Source organism: Lissotriton helveticus (assembly GCF_964261635.1).
Source record: "Lissotriton helveticus chromosome 1_1 unlocalized genomic scaffold, aLisHel1.1 SUPER_1_unloc_11, whole genome shotgun sequence".
Lineage (NCBI taxonomy): Eukaryota > Metazoa > Chordata > Amphibia > Caudata > Salamandridae > Lissotriton > Lissotriton helveticus.
In genome coordinates this window covers 1,854,166-1,873,286 of record NW_027611650.1, presented here as the reverse complement: position 1 = coordinate 1,873,286, position 19,121 = coordinate 1,854,166, and the positions used below count along the sequence as shown (strand labels likewise).

Genomic DNA, 19,121 nt, shown 5'->3' with positions numbered 1-19,121 from the left:
ATGGGTGCACCATATTATCTTCTTGTTTCTAATGGGGTTTGTTTGAAGAGTAGGAAGGGGGGTTCTAGAGTTTGTTTGTGGGATGGCTTTAGCAATTTGGGGCTGCTGAAGTGGGTGGGGGAGGCGAATGGCAAGGTTCAAAAGCTGGGTTTATTATTGTGATTGAATTACCAGAGACGCTTGAACTCACATTGATCGCATTCTTTGACCTTGGCAGCAGGACACCGACACAATTACATTAACGCCTTGTGATGACTATGGGTGAGAAATATAATTGTGACATGGCATGTCAGAGGGCTTAATACTCCCCAAAAAATCAGACATTTGTTCGTCTACTTAGACCACCACAGCGTACAGATCGCCCTCCTGCAGAAGATGCATCGGAGTATGTCCACTGAGGACGCCTACCCCGATGTACCCAACCTAAGTCTAGTACTAGGGAAGAAGTAAGTATTGTGTAGCATGGGTTTTAGTATCTTTTGCCAAGAATCTATCCATGATTTCTCTTAGGGTCTAATCAGCTCCGTACCTTGGTTTTAGAAGGACGGAGGTCTGGTATCTCTCTGTCTCGGGACTTGATTTCCCAACACCCCGCAAGGGGAGCTTGGAAACACTGGAGCTGGATTTCTCTGCAAGAGAAAAGACAGCGTCTCTCTCAGTGCGTCAGCTGGAGGGTCGGCTTCCTTCGGCACTTGCTGTAGCAAGCTGTGTCGGGCAAGTAGATAGTCGAACTGCTCCGCACCACCGTGTGTTTGCCTCGGCAAGTGTGGGTATATTTATACCTTGAAAGTGCCGAGTTTGACGTAAGGTTGGACATAATAACGTCATCAAAGAATGGCAGTTCTTTGAAAACTCCATGAGTTCTTAGATAGATCAATATTCAAGCAAGGGGAAGTTCCTGACTGCTGAAGGCGAGTCTTTCCAAGAAATCGTTGTGGCTTTTAGGAACTAGTGGAAGTATCCATGTCTGTATTTGGATTGTATGGGCTATGTTTAAATATGGTTATGATTTCTATGGCTATATTAGGGCAAGGTGATTTATACCTTTATAAGGGCATAATCGGGAAAATTACACTAGGGTCCTAAAATCCTATTTAACAGTACAGCTAAGGAGGGTATGCATTCTACACCTGCACACAATAGCTGGTCCTGATTGGACTACTGGCTACTCAGTGAGAGGGCCAATGACTGGGTTACGGATGTCACGATCCACCCACGCACATTGTCGGATCATAATCCGGTGCTGCTCGCCTTTAAACATGCAACTAATGTACATTGCCCATACATATGGCGCTTCCGTGCGCATGCTCTTTTTAAGCTGTATAATAATACTGTCAGGGAAGCCATCAAACAATATTTTGCTGTAGACACGGGTGCGGTGGACATTGCATCCACACTGTGGGAAGCTTTCAAAGTGACTATTAGAGGGGTTTGAATCAGCACCACAGCGGATATTCTTAAAGATGTTCGAGGCCAACTAACACAGGCCGAGCACTAACTAACAGGTTGAGAACGGTAATACACAGACAATCCCTGTCCTGAAATCCTAGCCCGTATACATGAACAAAAAAGGAAATACGACTCACTGGCAGAATCGGAGATCCGCTACATTGCACGCAGACATGTGACGCGAGCCTATGGGGAGGGAGGGCGCCCAGGCAGAAATTTGGTCACTATAATAGGAATTTGTGAGGACTATCACCACATAACTAAGCTCACAGACAAGCAGGGCACGGAGCATTACGGCCCGAGGCGATAGTGGAACAATTCCGCAGATTTTACTCTGATTTACACACAGCACTGGGGAGTGCGACGGACGCGGACGCCTATCTATCCGGCATTGCCTGTGCGTGGCTGTCGGGTGGCCACCGTCAATCTTTGCCAACCCATAGATGAAGCGGATATAAAGGCGGTGGTATGCACGTTGCCCAACCAAAAGGCGCCGGGCCAGACGGGCTTACAACTGGATTCTATCAAGAACACATCGATCTGCTTGCGCCTTATCTGCTTGAAATGTATGCAGAGGCACATGAAACTGGTGTACTTCCACCGTCCCTCCGCCAGGTCCTGATAATTACGCTGTTAAAAAAAGAAAAGGCCCCGGACAGGTACGAATCATATAGGCCGTTGTCTCTGATAAACTTGGACACTAAGATACTGGAGAAAATATTAGCTACCAAGCTTCAGCCCCGCAGGCCAGGACCAAACGGGATTTATCCCGGAGCGCTCCACGTCTAATAATTTGAGAACTATCTTTGTCAAGTTCCATGTAATGAACCCTGAACTGCCAGCCGCCGCGGTCCTCCTGACGCGGCAAAAACATTTGACTCCATTGAGTGGAGTGACATGTTCCATGTACGGCGCCGCATGGGATTCCTGCCACTGTTCCTGGGTTGGATAGTACTTTTGTACAACAGCCCTGTGGCGCTGGTGCAAGTGGGGGGGACTGACAGCACACCCATTTCAAATATATAAACCATATTTACAAGCTGACCGGTGCCCTCACACCTAAGGGTAACTTGTGCATCATACATTTCAAATATATTCACCAAGTCTACCACACGCCTGTTAAACTACAGAGATGAGGCCTTAGAGAAACTAGTAACTGTAAAAGATGTGGACAGCCGGAAGCTGACTTCTTACATTTGGCGTGTGGGTGCAGAAGAGTGCTGTTGTTCTGGGAAGGGGTATTGCAATACCTACAGGAAATGGCTGGGATTGTATTGCAGTGTGTTCCGTCAGTATGTTTGCTATGCCATGTACCTCACTTAAAGGGTGCGATGGGAAAATGTATGTGCGCTGCACTGTTATTGGCCAAGCACCAAGTCGCGCTGCACTAGGAAAGTGCGTTGGCTCCTATGACTAAGCGTTGGGTGAAGGATATGGTTTATTGTAATGAAAATCTTGTATTATATGTAGAGGAGATACCGGTTGAGTCAAGACCCAGGGATATATGGTAACCTGTACCTTCTAAGACTGGCTTCCACTGACACACAGTTTGATTAGCGTCACTACTAATATAATCAAATGATGTGCTGCCGCGGGTTATGCTTAATTGGTCACTGCAAATGCTGATAAGTCAGATACTGGTTTTGTTTAAACACTGTTGGGGTAAAACTCAGTCACAAATGGTTGTATGGTTGTTCATATTGCACTGCCTAATGTGGCATTGTTTCAAATGCCAATACATTTATTTTTATATGAGATACTCAGACACTATATAAAACAAGCATTGGAAATGCAATAGGTCTCGCATTAGGAAAGTTTGAGCGATTGGTATTGTAAATGACACTTTTTTAGGTCTCGCCTAGACGAAAGCAAAGCGAAGCTTTGCTGTCTAGGGCGAGACAACTTATGTAGTTACTTTTGGGGGAATGTGTACAGCAGAGTTCCACGCGCTTTTCCTGGCCGAGATTTAACCTCGGGAGCGCGCACGTCGCCGTGCCTAATATTCCACCACTCTCACGCATGCGCACATAGAATCGAAAGCTTCGGTGAAATGCAGAGCTCATTAATGTGCCCTCAACCCACTGAACAAAACAACTTCGGCCCCAACATATGTTTGCACTACGTGCCTAGGTTTTCATCCATTAAATGAATACTTAAAACCCGTGCAAAGCCTACGTCTAGCCCCAGGAGGCTAGAAGTGTGTGTGCCGACGCGCGGACACGCAGAGATGTTTAGTCACAGATGCACTACTGCACGTACACACGAAGGAGTGCACAATTATGCGGTGGCGTGTGCACATGAACATTATACAGTTATGTGCACACGTGAAGGGAAATACTACCGCATATGGGCATGGAGTTAGAAAGGTCCACGTACGCTAACAAATATGCATCTGCTAAAGCACAAATATTTTAATGGCGCCGACTGCGACTGACCTGGGGCCAAAAAAGGGGTGCACCGATGAGAGCATTACACGGTCAGAGGGCCAAGAAAGATCCGAAGAATAAGCAGTATGGAAAACACGGCACAGTGACTCATTCTAGAGTTTTTAAAAGGAGGGCTTCATTGTGCCAGGTCTGCACGGGGAGGTAGAAAGTGATGACTCGGCGATGTGCGTCCGATGGTATGCGGAGTGTTTAAATCCCAAGCCTGCCCCAGGCGAGGGCTGCCACCTGTCCCATTTTCAAATGCGCCTTCCCTACTTTCTGGGTGGGATACTGGCATCTGTCTTACGCTAGGTGATACTGTCACTCCTTCCCGCACACTGCGACTAAAACAACCTGTCTCTACTCTCTCACGTCTTCCAATCCCCTTCGAAGTTTCTGCGCCTCACTTACCTTGCCTGGGCAGCCATAGTGCCACTCATAGGACCAGCATCCTTGAATCCATGAGCCCTGCTCTGCAGCCCGGACACCCAGAGCGAGGCAGCTCCACCATTTGCCAGTCCTTAATCCATCCCCTCTTCTTTGGGCCGGGAGGGGAGATCCGCCGCGGGGCCCTAAGGTGTCGTCACCGAGCTTCCCACAGGCGCCGATCCCGAGCACAGCCAGCTCAGTGCACAGGATTACACTGTGTGCGATGGACTTCCGGCAGCCGCTCCGCCCATGCCAGAAAGCCAGCAGAGAGGGGACTTGAGCAAGTGGTACAACCCGATTCTCACACCAGTTTCACTTTTTTAATGCATATTTCAACTATGTAACTAACGAAGCCGTTTTTTAAAGCTGCTGTATTACGTTGACCCCAAACACACCTGTCATGTCATCAGTATTTTTAATATGAATTCTCCGACTGTATCCCTCACCCCTCGATTGGATGGAGCATTCCAAGCCTCCTTACATGGACATGGTGCTCTGTCAAAGGCAGGCAGAGAGGAGGATTGGGTGAGATGTGCACTGCCCTGGTTGGCCCCTCCTATCACAGGCAGAGTACACATGTCCCACCGGAGCTGTTTTTTCTCCTGCCTGCAGGACAATCTTTGGAAACATACAGAGGCGGCAGACGGGCTGGGCCCGGGCCCCCGGCTGCGGCGTACAACCCTATAATCAGGGAGTGCTCTGTGGGATGGGGGTGGAGGGGCGTCCGAGAAGCAACACTGCCTATTTAAACAAGGGAGGTGGATGATGGGGGAGGGGCAGTCTGCGGAACTGGCACAACTCAGGGTCTGCCTTTATTTGTATATCAACTGTTTACTTGGGGGTAACCCCTCGTTTTAATCGCAATTACGTATCCCTTATTCATCTTACAGTACTTCCTCTTGGAAAATTCATTATCTCAATGCAAGAAGGTCATCTAAATCAAAAGTTTCCGTTTTAATATAGTGTTACAGTATTATATAGCGCTTGCAAAAGCCGGAGTTATACAAGCATTTTTCAAATAGATGCTCGGAAAGTTACAACTAATTTATGTCGCAGAACAGTTAAAAATGTCACAACAGAATGCATAAGCAAAGTAAGAGAGTCCACGATATCCCAAGTGGAGGGGGTGATGCCACAGTCCAGGTCAGAGCAAAAGCGTAAGCAAAGTCAAGCATCCCGAGTCTCTACTATCAGTGGCTACGTCAGAAAAAAGCACTGGCAAAGCCAATATTTTTGGCATTGACCACCAGCCTTTCAGCGCTGACAAAGCTTGTTTTGGCCTGGTTTTGGCGAAACTTGTGTTTGGAAAGCTGCCGGGCCCCCATCAATCTGTAAAAAAAATTTTTTTACTTATGTGTTGGTTTTGAAAATAGCGAAATTAATAGCTTTGTCATTTACAATGCCAATAGTTGTAACTTTCGCAAATGTGACACCTATAGCATTTGTAATGCAATATGTGTTGTATTTAAGTGACTTAGATGTATTGATATTACAAATAACAATGGCTCGTTTGGGTTTCTCTCCACATTTGTGTGAAGCGAAAAGAAGCCCCTGTCCTTCGTTTGAAGGGGGATGCTCTTGTCTTTTTATTCCAGCAAAAATGCACATTTCCTGCTTGGATTCTACAAAATATTCCACCAAGTTCAGTGCGTTTCAAAGTAAAACAGTAAATGGGGTCCTGCTTTTAAATGTGCGATGTTGCAGCTGTGACTCTTGAAGGGTTAGATAGTGAACTTCTCTTTACATGTTTTAAGTCACTGAACGCCGAAATATAGGCAATGCGTTTTAAGTGTACCTGGAAATGCTACTTTAATAGCAGGCTAGTGTTAAACGTGCCATTTGTGGCTTGTGTGTCATCCTTTGTTTTCGTTCATACTGGGTTAAAGGGGTTACTGTAAGGCTGGGCTATCTGCGGTCCGGAAAAGCAGGCGAGGAGGCCGTAAGTAGTGTGCTATTCTGTAGGTTTATTTATACAATGAGCCAGAATCAGTGTCCCAACAAAAAGGAAAGCAAGGAGAGTTCCGGGTTCGCAGTCCGCTCCGGGTCTTGGGTGCAGTCCTGGGGCGGGGACTCTCCGACGACAGCTCCGATGTAGGGGGGGTCCACGGAGGGCAGTAAGAGAAAGAAACAAAGGACCGTTAGTCTTATCCTTATGCTCCACTGCTATACCGAACACCGTCACCCGGGTCGTGAGGGGCGGGAAGAGAAAAGATACCGTGAGGAAAGGAGGGAGGAGGGAGGTCGGAACACAAGGGGGGTTGTAGAAAAGGGTGTCGGGAAGGGAGGTGCGGGAACGGGGACAGGGGGGCCACTACAAACAGTGCGAGTGCTATACAAAATATGCTACAGTGCAAAGGACGTGATGCTAAAGAGAAGGGTATATTTACAGGGCATTACTAGGACTCCTAATGAGTTGGGGTAAGGAAGGCTTAAGACACTCACCCGGTCCGCCGTAACTCTCCAAGTGAGTTACGGCCGCTCTTCAGCCACCTCCTGTGGGCTCCACCACTCTTCGGTCCACACCTCTTCGTCACACGTCTGCTCTCCTACTCCAGCTCCGGTCTGAATCTCCTGCCACAAAACTCCGACGGGGTGTTCTACTCGGATCCCGCTTTTATCCTGTGCTGACTCTGCCGCCAGGGCGGGACTTCCGGGGTCGGCGGGATATACTTCCTCCGGGCCCGTGGTTCTGGTTGGTCCCTGGGGAAGAAAGAAGGGCGGAGCCCCGTGTGTTATGGCCGGATTGCCGAGTTCTGTCTTCGCCCTATGATAGGGGTTGCGCTGTTGTAGTCCCGGTGGCGGAGAAGATTGAGGTAGGTGCGGGGATGTACAGCCCTCCTGGGGGGGCCGCGGGGGCGCCACCTCACAGTTACCAACTCATATCCCTCAGGAATGTTTTCTTTATGTTTTGTAGATTTTTTTCGTATTATCCCGGACTTGACTTAACTTGCTTCACTGAACTTAAAGTGACTAAATACATGGGGGGAGAGGTGTGTGGCTCTGTGTGTGTGTGCGGGTGACTCTGTGGCTGGCTCTGTGTGTGTGTGTGTCTCTGTGTGTGTGTGTGTGTGTGTGTGTGTGTGTGTGTGTGGGTGCAAATGCAGTAGGTCTCGCATTTGCAAGAGATTAAGCTATTGGCATTGTAAATGACATTGCCATTTATTTATATGTCTTCAAAACCAACACATAAATAAAAAAATTGACATTTACTATGCCAATAGCTGTAACTTTTGCAAAGGCGAGACCGTTGCATTGTAAATGCTTGTTTTATTTATGTGTTGGTTTTGAAAATAGCCAATTTAATAGCTTTGTCAGTTACAATGTCAATAGTTTTAATTTTCGCAAATGTGACACCTATAGCATTTGTAATGCAATGTGTGTTGTATTTACGTGACTTACATGTATTGATATTACAAATAACAATGGCTTTTAATTTTGTAAATAATTAATACTTAAATAAAAAAAATTGTAATTTATAATGGCAATAGCTTAAACGTTTGTAAATAAATTTTGTGAAGATTATGTTCAGTGTATTTTATTGTGACGAAAATCCAAGAACATTGCATTTGCACCTACACACACACACACAGAGACACACACACACACATAGATGTGGTGGTGGTGGATCTGGGGAATATGGTGGTGGTGGATGTGGCGGTGGTGGTGATGGTGGATGTGGTGGTGGTGGATGTGGGGGTGGATGTGGTGGTGGTGGATGTGGTGGTGGTGGATGTGGTGGTGGTGGATGTGGTGGAGGTGGTGGATGTGGTGGTGGTGGTGGATGTGGTGGTGGTGGATGTGGTGGTGGATGTGGTGGTGGATGTGGTGGTGGATGTGGTGGTGGTAGTGATGGTGGTGGGTGTGGTGGATGAGGTGGTGGATGAGGTGGTGGATGAGATGGTGGATGTGGATGTGGTGGTGGTGGATGCGGTGGTGGTGGTGCATGCGGTAGTGGTGGAAGTGGTGGTGGATATGTTGGATGTGGTGGTGGATGTGGTGGTAATGGGTGTGGTGGATGTGGTGGTGGATGTGGTGGTGGATGTGGTGGTAATGAGTGTGGTGGATGTGGTGGTGGATGTGGTGGTGGTGCATGTGGTGGATGTGGTGGTGGATGTGGTGGTGGATGTGGTGGTGGATGTGGTGGTGGTGGATGCGGTGGATGTGGTGGTGGTGGTGGATGCGGTGGATGTGGTGGTGGTGGATGCGGTGGTGGTGGATGCGGTGGATGTGGTGGTGGTGGATGCGGAAGTGGTGGTGGATGTGGTGGATGTGGTGGTGGATGCGGTGGATGTGGTGGTGGTGGATGCGGTGGATGTGGTGGTGGATGTTGCGGTGGATGTGGCGGTGGATGCGGCGGTGGATGTGGTGGTGGATGTGGTGGTGGATGTCATGGTGGATGTCATGGTGGATGTGGAGGTGATGGTGGATGTGGTGGTTGATGCGGTGGATGTGGTGGTGGTGGATGTGGTGGTGGTGGATGGGGTGGTGGATGTAGTGGTGGTGGGTGTGGTGGTCGTGGGTGTGGTGTTGGTGGGTGTGGTGTTGGTGGATGTGGTGTTGGTGGGTGTGGTGGTGGTGGCGGTGGATGTGGCGGTGGATGTGGCGGTGGATGTGGTGGTGGATGTGGCGGTGGATGTGGAGGTGGATGTGGTGGTGGTGGTGGATGCGGTGGTGGTGGTGGTGGATGTGGTGGTGGTGGATGTGGTGGATGATTGAGGTCTATTTTGCATCAATGTATAAAAGTTTCTAAATAACTACACAATAATGTGAAAAGGTGGCGCATAATTTGTTTTATTCACAATGTACCATATAATTTGCTTGTCAAAGCCACATAATAGCGCTGTCGTATAATTCGGCCCGGAGTTGCAGCATTTTGTCAGTCTCCTCCCCACCCTGCGGGTCATCAATGACATCGTTCAGTACCAGGATCTGGACGAAAACAACTGACAGTGATTGAGGGGAGACGGGGGCGGCATGTGGCCAATTTGTTCAAAAGAGAAGAAAGGGTAAGCTAGAGCAGTGCAGGGTGCGCAGAGTATACGTGCTGGAGAGAGACTCAGTGCTCAAGGTGCTGGTCGGGGTGAGGGGGGCTGGAGATGTGGTGACAGAGGGGAAAGGGTGGGTGAAGGAGCGCGAGCTAGTGCTGGAGAGAGTGGCAGGAGGGGGAATAGAGGTGTTGGAGATGTGGAAGAGAGAAAAAACAGCAAGCTACTCCTGGATGACGGGCGTGGGAGGGGGGCGGTGCTGGAGGATGGGGGGAGGTAATCGAAGAACAGGGCGAGAGAAAAAAATCAAAGTAAGTGCAAAAAAATTGAGAGGAGAAAATACCATTACCGGAGAAAGGAAAGGCTACAGTCTGAACCCGTGCTCAAGGGGGGTGGGGAGGGGGTCAGTGGTGAAGGGGAAAGGGAGATTGAAGTCGGTGCCGGGGAGGGTGAGAGATAGGCGGGAGCAAGATCGACGGCGGAGTCGGGTTCAACGTTACAGCTGGTTGTGGGCAGAGAATGGAGAGTGCATCCGGGGAGGGGGATCGGTAGCGAGGGCTGAGGAGCAAGAGGGGTGAGAACCAGCGGTGAGGGACAGAGTGATCCAGTGCTGGCAGATGAAACAAGACGGAGGGCATTGATGTGGGGGCGGAGCGGGGAGGGCGGCATGAGGGTGTGAAGCAGCAGGGGCCTTTGAAGTGAAGCTAAGCTTCACTTCAAAGGTGTGGGAGGAGTGCTGCTGGTGATTGACTGGCGATTTGATGATGTGCATGCGCATTTTAGGTCAATGCGCTTGCGCATTGACCTAAAAGCGCACGGTCACAGCATCAAATCGCCAGTCAATCGCCAGTCTAGGTAAAGCTTATTTAAGCCCCTATATATATCTCGCTCCCGCTCAATGCGCATGTGCATTGAGATAGGTCGCTCGACCTAAAAAGGTTGCAATATGAACAGAAAAGACAAATTGATATCACAGTCAACAATATTGTTGTGTCTTTTAGCAATAAAACCACATTTTAAAAAGCTCCAACCGTCCCACAAAGGCTCAAGAGGGAGAAGGAATACAAAAGGGGAAAGTAAAGGGATCCGGGCGGAGTTACAGTCTCGGACGTGTAAAAGGTGCATATATTTGGTCAGTTTTGTGAGACCTTAACACGACAGAGGAAGGGAGGGACAGAGCCAAGCTGGATCCCTGGAGGAGGTCACAGAGAGAGTCACTGGGAGCCCCCCGACAGAGGAGGGGTTCAGGGAGCACCGGGGACCCTGAAGCTTCAGACTGGCTCGGCTCAGAGGGGCGACTGCACAGCTCTGACTGGACATTGAGCTCTGAGCTCACTGCAAGATTAGTGTCCATTTTAAACATACGGCGGTCTCTCCGGGGGGGGGTGTCACTGACCCAGGACTCTCTCAACCCTGGGTGGAGGGCTGGATTGGAAGAGTCTGGCTCGGCCGCTATGAACGCCCCCCCAGCCCCCTCTCAGAGGCTGATGGAGTCTGCCCCCCACCCCTGGTCTCCCACGTACCGGCGTCAGTCGCGTGCCTGGGGTCGGTTGGTGATGTGGGCCGCGTGCACCTCTCCTCTCTGGGGTCAGCTGGCGGCGTCGGCCTCATGCGCCCCTCGTCTCTGGGGTCAGCGGTTCACAGCTGACCTTCGGCGCTTCCGGGTGCTCCGCTTCTTCTGGGTTCTTCTCGTCCGCGTTCTCGTGACGTGGGGTTGTTCTGCTGATTTATAAGTCTCTGGGTCGTGATGCGATGTCCAGGCACGCAGCTGTGAGGGTCAGCGCGCGGGTCACGCGCTCAGTGCTTCCTTCCCATAGCCGGGCTCCCCCCCCGCCCCTCCGCCCCTCCCTCTCGCTGTGCCCAGGGTCACAGGAGGCTGCGGCGCCGAGATTCAAACTCCAGAGCGGCCGCACCGAGCCTGCCCCCCCCTCCCCCCGGCCTGCAGTGGGGGGGAGACACTCTTGTCTGCCGAGGATCACCGCCTGACACGCTGAGCTCCGGTCAGCGCCCCCCCCCTTTGGTCTCTGCGGCCCCCACTGACTGCTCGGCATCCCAGAAGCCCCCCCCCTCACGGGCGTTGCCCTCACCCCCCCCCGGCCTCCCCCCTCCCTGCCGCTCCCTCACCATCGCCGCCCCCGGTGCTATCCCTGCACGGCCCCCCTCTGCCCCGCCCCATGAGTGGCGCTTGAATCCCTGCTGTGCCCCCCAGGACACGCGCCGCGGCCCCCAGATCGGATTCACTGCACTGACTCCATGTCAGGCGCAGGCTCTGCTGACCCTCATCCGCTGCTGTCTGCGCTGCTCTCATTCCTCTCCAGTCTCTGAGCTGGGGTCTATTTGATGACTTTGGATGTATTTTTTATTTTATTTATTTGTGCGATTTTTTATAGCGCGAACTTTACCCGAAGGTGTCAGAGCGATTTACGTAGGATCCAGTTTCAAACATAAGGACTGAAGGTTACAAGCGGACAAAAAATTTGCTAATTTTTGACTTACATAAGAACCAGTTGAAAACATACGGACTTAGGATTACATACGTTATAAAAAGGTACAAACGGAAAAAATTGCAAATTTACAAGAGATAAAGTCACACAAGGAGGAGATACAAATGGATAAACTCTAGGCATATACTAGAGATATCTCTATCTACTTAGGGAGGGGATACACATGGATATACTCTAAGAGTCACATAGGAATGGTAGAGAGCACAGCGGACTCCTGCATAAACTAGTGATTAGAGTTATCTCTATATACATAGGGAAGGGGTAAGACTGGATATACTCTAAAAGTCACATAGGAATGGTAGAGAGCAAAGCGGACTACGGTATGTTCTAGTGATTAGAGTTATCTCTATATACATAGGGAAGGGATACACATGGATATACTCTAACAGTCACATAGGCGACTCGTCGTTAGAGTTATCTCTATATACATAGGGAAGGGATACACATGGATATACTCTAAAAGTCACATAGGAGACTAGTCATTAGAGTTATCTCTATATACATAGGAAGGGATAAGACCGGATATACTCTAATGGTCACATAGGAATGGTAGAGAGTACAAAGGTCTACTGCATACACTAGTGATTAGAGTTATCTCTATATACATAGGGAGGGGATATGACTGGAAATACTCTCTGAGTCACATAGGAATAGTATATGGTGCAAGGTCTAAAGCAAATACCATTGATTAGAGTTATTACAATAGGTCAAAGAGCAGAGTTCCATAAGTGTGAATGCAGTCACAGCACAGAGGGAGGGTGGGAGGGATGCAAGGGTATGGAGAGAAGGGGAAGCAGAAAAGGGAAGCAGAAAAAATTTCTGTGACAGAAATTAAACGGTCACTGACACTGGTCTTGATCTGGCCACTCTTCCCGCCAGTCCGGCAGCGCCGGGGGTTTTATTCTATTGTGTAGACCGCAGCGCACCGAGGACTTGACTCTCAGATTGAGTCCCCCGCCATTTCTGACCTACCTCACTTCCTCTTACGTCAGGACGTGAGGAGGCAATATGGCGGTCACCTCCGGATTTAATACTGGGCCCACTATACAGTTTCAGTGTGGTGCTTCCGAAGGCCGCACAGCGCCACAGGCCGCAGGAAATAAACAGCCAGGCACGACAGGCTGCCAGCCAGATTTGTTACATTGCAGCACTCTCAGCCACTCCAGAGCTGAGAGCAGACATTTAACTATGAACTTACTGGCCCAGCTGCTGGCACCCTGCATAGCCAGAGTTTTAGAGTAGCAATAAATGCGTGACAATGCATTTCAGTGCGGTGATGCAGAACACAACACTGAAATGCGTGAGTGTCACACCTGATGCGTGATACTTGGCAGGCCTGTATAACGTCAAAAAAGTCTCAATAAATATTACTAAAGCCCAGTGTGGTAGAGCACTGTCCATTACAGGCAGCACATTTTCCATTGGAATGGCCACTACATTTTTAAAAACAGTTTCAATTTTAAACCTTTCAGGGGTGCACACGATAACGTATTGAAATCTTGTGTCATTGAATATTTCATGTGTGCTGGTTTGGATCTTACTAGAATGTGTGTTTCCATCAAACTTCAAAATTAGAAAAGAATTTCCTTCATTTGTGCTTTTCTAATTTTTTGACAAAAATGTGTTAATATACATGTATTTCAATGTTGTTGTGTGTTAGAGAAAATATAGCATTTTTCAGCCTTTGCATGATTATTTTGGAGCTGCCATAGGTCCTATGCTGTAATTACAAACGCAGGCATACACACAGATCAACCTGCAACCAATCACCTAGGAAGAAACAATACCAAAGTGGGGGAAGTGCTGCAGCTGTCACAGACCTCGCGTGCATTGCTATGCAATGGCTGTGCCTAATCACTGCAGTCATGTTGTTGCTGCTGGGGTTCTGCTGGGAGGCTGTCTCTCGTCTTAGGCCAGGGGCTTCTGTTCTTTAAGTAAGTTCTGTCCAACCGCAAAGGAGGGGTCCTCTGCCAGAAGTGTGTCACAACTGAAAAACAGAAAAGAAGGAACTACAGGCCTCATGGCAATGGCACCGCCTCTGAGGCCGCTGTGGCGGGGTCTCAGCTATTTACAGTACAGTCACCTGAGCCGAGCCCGGCACCTGGGTGATAGCAGTCTGTGCTGCAGGCTGCTAAAATAAATTATGTTAATGTTTATTCCATGGGCCAGCCAATTTATTAACAGACTTGATTGAGCCTTTGAGTTTGAACACCATCTGCACAGCACTCGCCGGGCTACTGTAAATGCAGCTCCAACGGTTGCAGTCACTCCGATATTAACAAAGATTATCTCAGCAAATCTCACACCATTTCTTCCCCTAACTTAAGCCTGCTCAGGACCATAAACAATAACCACAATAGTTTCCAATGTACAACCCAGAAGTAGCCATCTAAGTAGTGGGGAGAGGAGTTGGCCTAACGGCTAGGGCGCTCGACCTCGGACCTGAGGAACTGGGTTCGAATCTCGGTAACGACGCTAAACCTCCTGTGATTCTGGGCAAATCACTTAATCTCCCCGTGCCTAACAAAAATTAATGTGTGTCCTCATGTAACGTAACTGGTACTATGTAAAGCGCTCTGATACCAGATTCGAGTCAAGTTCGCGCTACATAAAACTCTGGAAAAAAAAACTATGATCAGAAGAAACACTATAAAGGGACCTGCAGAGCTGTTAAACGCTTCCAGCTGTTAAACGCTTCCAGCTTAATGAAAACCATAAACTGTGCGCCTTTCTCTCATACTTCTTCATCCATCACCCTGCTAAGTGCTATAAAACGTTAACCATACCTCAGCGGTCATCATGCATGACATGGAAACTCTTCCCACGTAGATTGAAACAAACACAAAACACTTGAGAGAACACACCCATCCAGGTGTAGTTAGGAAAGCACTTCAGCACCCCACATCTGGATAATAACCGCAACATAAATGTTGCAATATAATAGAACTTTCAACTCACTAAGTGTAAAACTACTGCAGACTGCATTAACAGGCAAAACAGTTCACTTGTGTTAATGGTCACAGGTGCCCCAGCTCAAGCGTGCCACAGCTCACAACTACAATAATAGTCAGTATTCGGCTTTAGACAGATGGTCTCCATCCAGTGGACAATTTCAATCATGCAGTCATTGAACTTGATCGGGGACTGGGCGTCATGTCCATAAGGGAGAGAATGAGTTGGAAGTAGGAGAGGATGTTGATGTCGTGAGATGATGCTGGCTAGAGGGATCATGTATGCGATGAAGAGAGTCTGGCTCATGGAGGATCCGTGCGGAACCCTGCAGATGAGGTCATGGACGTCCAAGATGTATAGTGCCAGGCTGACACTCTGGCTCATTCCAGTCAGCAAGTAGAACATCCATGTGTGTGTCTTTGGATTCCAAAGTTGTGTAGATGTTGGAACCAGACTGAGTGGTGTTAAAGAGCAGGTCTAATGATCACATCTACCTCCTTTTAATTTCATCTACCACAAAGAAACTGGATTAAATGCACAAAATCGTTTACTGGGAGTGTTGGAACCAGGCCAGTGGTGTCAAGGAGTTGCTGGTCTTTGAGGTATTTGCTGAGACTTCTGTTAATGATTTTCTCTAAGACCTTGACCGGGAATGGTAGTAGGAAGATCGGTCTGTAGATGGTGAGAGTTCAAGGCTCTGAAGAGGGTTTCTTGTGCAATGGTAGGCCAGTTACATGTTTCCAACTGTCCAGGAGGGTCACGGAAGTGAAGGAGGCATGCAGATGGGTGTGACCATGGTGCTTATGGGTTGCAGTCTTATAGAGTAGGAGTGTGGGGCATATGGAGTCCCTGGGTTGATTGAATTCATGGTAGCGGTGGGTTTGTTGTATAGCTCCTATATATCCTTATATCGTGTTAAGTTAGCATAGGTACATTTGAGATTTAAACGCCATTTTTCCTTTCTTGCAACTTCTGCACACGACCCTTAATTGTTGACTTAGCTTTCAACCTAGTGGTTTGCCGTGGTGTATGTGAGAATAATATGTTATTGCTCTGATATCAGTCTTGTTTAATAAAACATGTCTGCACGGAGAGTGCTGAAGTTTCAGGAGCAACACGATATGGAATTGTTATGAGGTCTGATCTCCACGCCTTCATAGTCATAACACAAGTGCAGCCTTTGCCAACTTGGGCTTGAGGCGGGATTGATATTGCTTTGCACGAGAATTGTTAAGACACTTGATGCGGTGCACATGCAGAGAGAGCTGGTGTATGCTGATGTGATTCCTTCATGCTAGGACACTAAGGTATGGGCCCGCCCTAAAACAACCCAAAGAGACCTTCTTAGATAATAATATAATATATGTGTTAGGGAGGGTGAGATATAAGTGTTGTTAACTCTTATTCATTACAGCATGTTAACATGCTGTCACCATTCGCTTTTTATGTCTTAGTAACTATGCTGATAATTTTGCTACTGATAATAAGTATACTTGTATTATCAAAGATACTGCGCCTGAGAAGACGGCATTAGTAAATAAACATTTCAAATGCACATGTGTCTTCTTTACTCCATGTTCTGGTTTGTAATGATAATATAACGAAAGAGTGTTCATGAGTCCCACGTACCCTGAGGTACTGTAAGTTCATGTTCTGGTTTGTCTAAACATTGGGTGTTTGATATGTCCAATGAGACACTGTAGCTAGCTCGGTAAGGGGTGAGTTGGTTGCTAAGGTAAGTTTTGGGACATCCTAATTTGCCGAGGTTCCACTCCTCTGTGCACAGTTCTGTGTGAGTACAGAAACCCTGCAACATGGCGCCCAACGGTTTCGGTGGTCTTATATCATGACACTCGAGTAGTTTATCGTTCATGCCTTAACCCCTTCACGTCCGTTTCCGGAAAACGGGGTGTTGGTGAAACCTACCTATTTTTTGAAATAGGTCTTTATTCAAGCTTGATTCTTACTTAAACGGTTTCTTTGAATTACTACCCAGTTGTGCTACAAAGTATTCTTTGTGTTTTCTTGTTTCCAATTCTGTGATGGCGGCAGCGGTGGCTATTGCGCAGCATAGTCGCGTAGCGGTACGCAACCATCTTCAGACGTACCAGGTCCCAGTAGATGGGATGGCTGTGATTTTCGTGGTTAGTGCAGATCCGGCGTTTCCTTACGAGTTGTTTTACTCTTGGGTTACGTTTCCGGCTGTGGACGCTAATTCTGGTTTGTACCACTCCTACACCGCCTCGGATGTCCCGGCTGAATATACGCCATACAGGGCATTGGAAATACCTATTGATCATTGGCAGCATCGAGTTTGGTTTGATGGCGCCCTCCCCCACTCTTTGTCCCGTGCGAGGTTAGGTCCACTCTCGATTCCAGGTACGAATTGGCCTGCATTGGGTGGCTTTACCCCGCACCCGAATCACGGGGCTTGTACCCTGGCAGAAATTCGCAGGCTACATGTAGTTTCCATTTCCGTGATTCGTGCTTTAGTGCAATACATTGGTCGACATCTTCCTGGTGGTCCCCAGGGGGGTGCGGCCGCTCCCATGGAACGAGGCGGAATGCGTCTCAATCCAGTGATGGTAAATTCGGTTTTTGGTGCGCGTCCTGCTGACAACGATGACTTCCCATTCTGGCTAGCGGAGAAGTTTGATCAACTGGAGGCGGTTTTTCCGAATTCTACACCTGCTGATAAACATAGAATGTTGACGATTACTCTACCGAAGGATATTACTCCTGAACTGGCTGACTGTGACAGCTGGGGGAAAACATTTGCGGCAGTTTATACAAGGTGCTTTGGCACCCCGTCTATGACTGCCCTGCCTGAAATCGTTAGACGTGTTCAGAATGATCACGGTCCAGAGGCAGCGGTTGAATTGGGTATGCGCCTGTGTGGTTCTTTTGAGATTGTAAGTGATCTCATTCTCTCCAATGTAAAAGGAGATGCAGTTAACTTTCAGGTGTCGAATGCTTTGGCTGCTCTGCCCGATGCCGACAAACCCCGCCAGTTAGCAAAGATTGTAGTGGCCGCTTATAAAACAATTGGCCGCACAAGTAGAGGTCTAAAATATTTTCCAGTGAAGGAGAAAAAACAACCACAGGGACAATCTGCAGTGACAGATGCCCAGCCCAAGTCCAAAAAATCTAATTGGCCTAAAAAACAGACACAGGGGAAGCAGACAATGCAGACTCAGGGTACTTTTCCTGCAATACAAGCTCCTGCGCCATCCGAAAAAGTTTATGATTTGCGCGACCGCGCGATGATTAAATCACCTGATCGTTTTCAGGGTTCTGATCAACGCTCTCCTCGTTCCTTTCAGGACACATCGGCCCCGAAAACCGGTGGAGGAGGAGGGGGTGGACGTGGACGTGGTGGCCAACAAGGACGTGGTCAGTCCCGCCAGACGGACGGCGCAGTGAAGCAGGAGGATTCTACGCCTAGGCGTCCGCAGTTTGCGAAAAAGAAAGTCGCAGCCTTAACAGCGCATCGATATGCCACAGATAGTGAGAACGCGGCTTCGGAATCTGACGTGGGCTCTGACCTTGCTGGACAGCGCGGCGGAGATAACCATAGTCAGAGAGGCGCTGCGTCCACTACTGAGGGTGACAGCGACTGATGTCTACGTTGTGATAGAAACAGCGGATACGAGACTTGCTCCCCCTGAAAGACTATATGAAATTGTCCTGTTAATTGAAGGTGACATACAGCGTACCGTTAAAGGTGTATTTTGGGAGAATCTGTCTTCTACATATGATATTTTACTTTCGGAGGCTGACTGGCCCCCACCTTTTGTGCTCGCGGCGCCGCGAGGGGAGGAGGTGATCCTACCCAGTTTCGCGAACACTGTCTCGACAGAGCATGCGCAGCATTTTGCAGAAGAGTGGGCTCGGGCTCTCGCGCCGGCTCTGTACCGTAACCAATGTGGTTGGGATAAATTGTCGCCTTGCCACGAAATTCCGTTGCGGTCTCAGCCGCAGCCTCAACCTCAATATCCCATTCGGCGTGAAGCAAAATCTTCCGTCGCGGAAATCCTTGAACAATTGGAATATCAGGGAGTTATTGAAACGTGTGTGTCACCGATGAATAATCCCCTTTTTACTGTGAATAAACCTGACGGATCATATCGTTTGGTTTTGGATTACCGGCATTTAAACTCGCATTGCCGTAACTGTGCAGTACAGAATACCCACGGCTCTGCCCTAGTGGATAGTCTCGTGCGTAAGCGTTTCAAGACAACGCTTGACATATCCAATGGTTTTTATGCCCACAGATTGGACAGCTTTAGCTCCCAATGGACCAGTTTTACAAGCGCTGGAGTCCAAAAGCAATTCCGGCGTCTTCCAATGGGCTACAAGAATAGTCCTGGTATATT

At 48.6% G+C, this 19,121-nt stretch overlaps 1 pseudogene; it reads right to left on the bottom strand.

Moving 5' to 3' along the window:
• LOC144805481 (uncharacterized) overlaps positions 1-10,850 on the bottom strand; it is a 34,429-nt pseudogene extending 23,579 nt beyond the window's left edge.
• Positions 10,851-19,121: the final 8,271 nt, after the last annotated feature.